Below are 7,173 nucleotides of genomic sequence, written 5' to 3'. Positions count from 1 at the left end.
CCTCGACTTATCTACTTTATATCACGGATACTATGACAGATCAATAGCCTCTTGAGACCCAGAAGTATTTGTTTTATTAAATTGTACAACGGGACTTAATCGCGTATCTGATTTTAAGATTTACCTCCGACGTTTCGAGGACGGCGTTGTCCTCGTGGTCTCGGAGAAGACTGTCTAAAGTTGACATCAGCATCGTCTAACCGCGCGAGTTTTTCGAACTACCCGCACTTGGTCTTGTTTATCAGCTTGAACGTTTTGCGCACTAGGGATGTCACTCTGTCGACACACGATACTAACATTTGTTAGCATTTGTTTTGTTTTTGAACTTGGAACCCTTAGTTACTCAATTAAAGCTCAAAATACTCTGCGGAATATGTACAAAAAATTGGACGCTGGGTCTCAGGAGGATAGGGAGCGTGCGCGTTGGAGGGTCTGCCATCTTGTGGCCTGAATCGGAAACAAACATGTACATTGCCAAAGCAAGTGCTATGATCTACCGTCCTCGTACGTTCTTGTGCATCTACTATGCACATCTGCGTTCGGCCATCTTGTGGGCTACATAGGAACCACAATTCACATTTACGCCTCGCGCCAATCTGAAGGGTACTGTGCTGCCCCCTACAGTTCATGCACGCCCCTATTCCAGTATCGAAAATGTCAGGGTATTTTAATACACCACAAAGCCTTTTATAACTTAAAATCCAGAACGAAAACACTTTGGAAATTTAGTGACTATCTGGAAACGTACGTAAAAAGTTATAATTTCTAAACACAACTAAGAATTAAACAATGTTTTTAAAGTATTACGATTGCTGGTCCAATATATCTGCTTATATTTACTGAAATGTAAAATGTTTTATTTATATTACTTAGCAATGTCAGATACTTTCCATGTTAATACAGATTTTAATCGGTTCGAAGCATTTGTTTGAATTATTTTATTAATGATAATAACGCCTCTATGCTTTCACAAATGTTTAGTATGTAAGTTAGTTAATAAAATGTATTACACTACTATTTTGTGGTTTTATTTAACAAAACAGATGCTCACATCATCATCATCATCTTCCTCGCGTTGACCCCACAATTTGGCAACGGCTCATGTTAGCCTGGGGTCCGCTTAGCAACTAATCCCAAGAATTGGCATAGGCACTAGTTTTTACGAAAGCGACTGGCTGAACTTTCAACCCAGAGAGTAAAATGGCTTTATTAGGATTAGTCCGATAGTTCCTATGAGAAGTAGATAATAACAGAATAAATAAACTATAATAAAACAAAGTAAACTTATTAATATAAACAAACTATAATTTACAAGCATGTTTGCTAAAATATACACGGTAGAAGTCACGAGCGAGTTTTTATCAGGATAATAATTAATTAAGCTAGGCTATATTATTTAGGCTAGGCACCCGGATGTGCAAGGGAGCCGGGGTCCGCTTGGTAACTAATCCCAAGAATTGGCATAGGCACTAGTTTTTACGAAAGCGACTGCCACCTAACCTCCCAACCCAGAGGGTAAATAGGCCCTTATTGGGATTAGTCCGGTTTCCTCACGATGTTTTCCTTCACCGAAAACCGACTGGTAAATATCAAATTATATTTCGTAGGTACAATTAAGTTCTGAAAAACTCATTGGTACGAGCCGGGGTTAGAATTAGAACCCGCGACCTCCAAATTGCAAGTCGCACGTTCTTACCGCTAGGCCACCAGCGCTTCTTAAAAAAATCTATTATATCGATACACAAAGAGGAAAATGGGTATTTCGCTTGAATGCATCAGCGGTCGTCCACTCTATCCTCTCGCGTTGCGTTTGGCAAGCGTTTGAAACGATGCCCCAGATCATAACCTACTTACATAATAAATAATAATTAACAATCATGCAGTAATAGACGGCGGCGATACATTACTAATACCAATAAAACATATCATAAAAACCATTGCAAGTTTCATAGTTAACCAAGCCTGACCGTACCGTTTAAGGCCAGTCCAGACGGGAACATATGTTCGCCAATTTGATTATAGTCTTTCGAAGGAGGCCCCGAAGGGCCATAAAGTGGAGTCCAGACGAGACAATTTCTCGCCAATCTGATTAAATTGTCCGATCAAATCAGGACGTGCGGACGCAAACGCCAATTTGGCTCGCCGATTATGACCGATATTACCGATAAAATGGGGTGCGGACGCAAGAATACCAATTTCTGGCGCTAGTATTTTCGTTTTGGAGCCTTTTTTTAACTTAGAAGGCTCAAATATCATATCACCATAAGTCTTAAATTGGAGATTGACGCCAATTTCATTTCTGATCAAATCGGCCGATTTGCCCAGCCCGTCTGGACATAGCTTTACTTTGCCTATTGTTTAGTAAAACCGCACGTGCTACTTACAATAAAAAAAGGTTGTGTCTCTATAACCGGTTATTGAATTACGACTCTATGGTAATTGGAATAAGAATCAAAATGAACCAATGGAAAAATATTTATATAAATAACATTTAAGTATGCGAGGTGAGGCTGTGTGGTCCTGAGGTGTCCTTCTACTGAGTGACGTCAAGTTGTGTCAACCCTGACAATTGCTTGGAGCAATGCTGAGCCGAACGGAGCCGAGAATATCCGAAAGGATCAGTTTCGCCCCCTGCTGACGTCTCTTGAATCACCCTGTATGATTTCCTCATAGGTTAAATGCCGTTTTGTTCACTGATTAAAACCGGAGCCTTTACAAATAGGTACAATGACGACCAGAAAAGGCGATTTAGTAACATCCCTTGTACACGCCACGCCAGCAGATATATCGGAGCGGCCGCGCTGCTCACAAATATCTGCACACGCCTCTATTGTCAAGGCGCTAGTGCGTGTTCAGATACATTTGCGCACCTCGGCCGCTCCGGTATATCTGATGGCGACTGTATAGTATTCTCCACGCTAGACTTATTTTGCTAGTTTATGTGTCTAATTCTGATGCATTATTGATAAAGGTGGTTTTAATGAAGATGTTGCATTAAGGCCTTAAGGGGTTGAACTACAAACAAATAGATGATAAGCTTAGAATAAAAATAAATGGAAAAACTTCGCAGACATTTCTGCTTATTTAAAATTAAATTAGTATGGGTAGCACATCGTAACTGGCAAAGGTAACTGGTGAAATTTCCAATATGACTTGGAACTCCGGTAGCCGTTCAAGAAGTGTAGGTAACGCTCTTACGTCGCTAGGGTCCCCTAGACCCATAATATGGTGGAAAGATTTGCTGGCTATGGGTGAGGTCTTGGTGGCTCAGATGGCAGAGCGCTAGAGTATCGATCCAGAGACCGTGAGTTCAAGTCTCACCCAAGACTGTAATTTTTCCACTTTTAAATTTATAGCGGGTATTTATTCGCCCCCCTCGCTCTTGAGACTTCGGGTTGCTGGTGCGCTGAGGGTAAGACCTTCCTCCATGAGCTGGGTCGTCGCCTGTTTGACAGGGGCCTTGACCCGCGCTCCGGGTTTTTCCTGGTGCAAATGCATCGCTTTCTGCTTGCTATAAATCCAACGCGGCAACGCAGCGAGTGTGATGGGCATTTTCATTTCAATTTATTTATTTAAAACAAAATGCTACTTTTCTACTTTACAGGATTAGCCTAATAAGTCACTACATTTCAGAATCAGAATCAGAATGCTTTAATTATTTGTAAAACATAGGTACATACATGGGTCTTAGGTTACATTTGAGCGCTATGATTGTTTTGCCGGTTGGCATACAAATGTCAAAGAGACAAGTGTTTCGGGGTCCCTTTGTTTCCCATAAAGTTAACTTAAAATTTTAAGTCATAATGTATTGTTTATCATATAGTCCTAAAACTGAAACCGTTAACTTTCAGGATTTTCTTAAGGTTATCCTATAGATAAGTTAAAGGTTAGCAGGTTTGTTTGTTTCATGGCAATCCTGAAAAGTGACGCGTTCTAAACCAAATAAATTATGACCAACGAAAATGCGGGCAAACGATACATTATGACTTTAAAAAAAAATTGGGAAACAATAAACCTTACATTTGTTATACCTAATAAAAATAAATAATAATAATAATAAACGGGTCCCAGCAGGCGTTCTACATGTTGGATCTAAGGGCTTCTACGTGTTGGATCTATATCCCCACGCAAGCCTATCAAAAGACCGGGATTTATAGGCCCGTGATCCCGAAAAAGGAGATACAAATAATAAATAAAAAACGCTGAAACGGACTATCAGTCCCTTAATAAAAATGCACTGTATTATAGAGGCCATCCGCTACAATTCATTACAATAATTAAATTATGTTGCCGGCGCCGTATCATTACCCACGCTCTAAACTTACACATCATCAACCTTAACACATAGATAATAAGGTCTATTGGTCAGATAAGGTTTTATTCTTAGTACAGTCGAGTTCACAAACTTTACAAGCCAAGCCAACGTTAATTCCAAAATAGTTATTTACGATACAAGTGCGGAAAAGAGGAATCGAAACGAGTGGCGATAACATATATAAAACACGACCGAACAGTCAGTTTACAGTACATATGGCACCTTAAACTTTCGACATACGCACGGAAAGTGCTCTTTCCCGCACTAGTTTGGGAACGTAGCACCATGGCCCGTTTCACATATTGTGTCATTTTATGACAGCTTTTGTTACAAAGGGATTTCCACTTGTATTACAAGTTACAAGCTTTTGAGAAACGGGCCCCATATGTACTGTAAATAACTATTTTGGAACGGCGGCGTATTAAATATATGTTTGTGAACTCGACCGTACCGTGCACACTATTAACGTACAACTTGTAAACCTTATCATAAAGGATTAAGGCCATTACTAGTCAATAAGTAACTACCAGCGTAGCGTTCCGTTAGAAATCGAAGCCAAGGTTCCAACGTTTCCCACACTGCTTGAGCGTGAGCACACATCGTACTAATACAATGAAAGTGACTAATAAGCACTTTCATTTTCATGATGAATCAATCGAGACTGATAAGACATATGAGATGATGAAAAACTTTAATGATATAAGTCTTATCATAGAGAAATAAAGTAAAGAAAGAGCGGTAACTCCATACATCAGTTTTCTTACCAAAACTCGAGTTATTTCGTAGTCGAAATCTAACGCCAAGAAGTGTATTACTGTAAATGTATTACTAAAACAATTTACGACTAATATTATAAGCAGGAGTTGAAAATAAGACTTCCGGTTAATCCTGTTATAATATTAGCTAAAAATTGTCGAGCAATAGAGTTTTTTTGCCGCTACATCTAATGTCAACTATCAGAACAGGATAATGTCCGCTACTTGACGTTAAATGTCGACTACGACTAAGAAAACTGATGTATGGAGTTACCACTCTTTCTTTACTTATATTTCTCTATGGTCTTATCCTCTAGCCGAGACGTCAAAACTTGCTAATAAAAATGCAATTCTGATTTCTCAGAACAAAGATTCAAATTAGAATGGAACAAGAGACCCTTTTATAGGGCTAGAGGATATAAAAAGTCGAACGAAACGTTTCCTCAAAAAACCGACCCCTTGCAATTGAAGTTACGCCACAGAATAAATAATAGTACTAGAGTATTATATGATCTGTGGTACTAGGAAGACTCACTCTAACAAAACGCGTCTGTTACGATCGGACAGATATGGCCGCTAGGTGGCGACAGCGCCACGCGCGGCTTATGGCTATTGGCTAGCCACCAAAATTGGTGTGGAACGGATGTACCTACTTGTAAGCGACGAAATCGCGGAGTGAGCCACGCCTGGTTACGCTCTCATTTATAAAACTACATATATCAAAACTACAACTACATCTATGAAAAGGGACCTTATTGTCGATGGCACTTACGCCGTACAGCGTCGCGCGGCATTTAATTTAAACTTACACAACTTAACTGACAACCAAATAAAATCGGCTCACCTGCCTATTGGTATGATAATACTATTACTTATTCTGTGCTATTGGTAGACTGTACGGTTACCATCAGTTTGTCACTGACATAAACGCCGTCGAGAACGTAATTTACTTTCTATACATCCCGTTTGCACTAATATGCGAGTGCGAGCGAGATGTATAGAAAGTAAATTACGTTCTCGACGGCGTTTATGTCAGTGATAAACTGATGGTAACCGTACTGAACTAAGAGTAGGTACTAGGTACTAAAGACTACTATTGTGTAGACTGCAAAAAGGACCGCGAGTGCTAGGTTCAAGACAAGTAGGTAAATAAACATGTAATACCTAATTATGTTTATCTTCGACCCAAGGGCGCCCACATAATATTTAGACAGCCGCGATAGCTCAAATATTGCGTGTGCGCGCGAGGAAACGCCGGCGGACGCCCATCCTCCGGTGTGTCGCCAGTTCAAAACTTTAAAACGCGTGTCAATAACAAAAAATAAAGCGTAAAAAATATATTGTGGTGAACTCGAAAGTTAAGGTGTATAAGTAGCTGGTCAAGCACGCTACGCTTTTTTCTTGAAGGTTTGAAGGTCGTATCGGTCTGGAATTCACTCTAATAGTGTTCACATGTCTCATACGCGTTGCCAATCCTGAGGGGCTACCGCGAAAACTGAAATTCGCAAATTGCGGGGATCTTTCTCTTTTACTCCAAAGAAGGCGTAATTAGAGAGACAGAGAGAGATGGCTGCAATTTGCGAGCTTCGATTTTCGCGGATATGGTTAAGTAAATACGCCGCGACAGTGTATGGCCGCGAGAGCCGCGTCATACGTGCCGGAGCATTCGGCGTGCTACGCCCTAGTATAGTCCGACAAGAAATTGTAGAAAATTATTGAGGGCGCCACTTTCTACGTAACTGTCACATTTTTGACATAAAATGCTTAAACATGGCAACAATTTAGTATCGATTTTTTTTACCTCCATTTTATTTAATTTCTACAATTTAATGTCACACTCCCTACCTAATTCTAGCAAATGACAGAAATACAGATATTTCACAAGGCAGGCAACACTAACGTCAAACAATGAGCGCGGGAAACGCGCAATTACGTAAAAATCGATCATTGTCGGCCAATTTCCCACCAGTTGTCTGCCTTCGTCTGCGAAAATTAACGCGTTTCAAGCTTAAAACACCATTCTTAAAACATAACCTAAATTTTTAAACCACGTTCTAATACTTTTTGAACGCCTTGGAGTGTGCATGAAATTAAAAAAGTTTT

This window comes from Cydia amplana, chromosome 25, assembly GCF_948474715.1.
Source record: "Cydia amplana chromosome 25, ilCydAmpl1.1, whole genome shotgun sequence".
Lineage (NCBI taxonomy): Eukaryota > Metazoa > Arthropoda > Insecta > Lepidoptera > Tortricidae > Cydia > Cydia amplana.
This window is presented reverse-complemented; position numbering follows the sequence as displayed.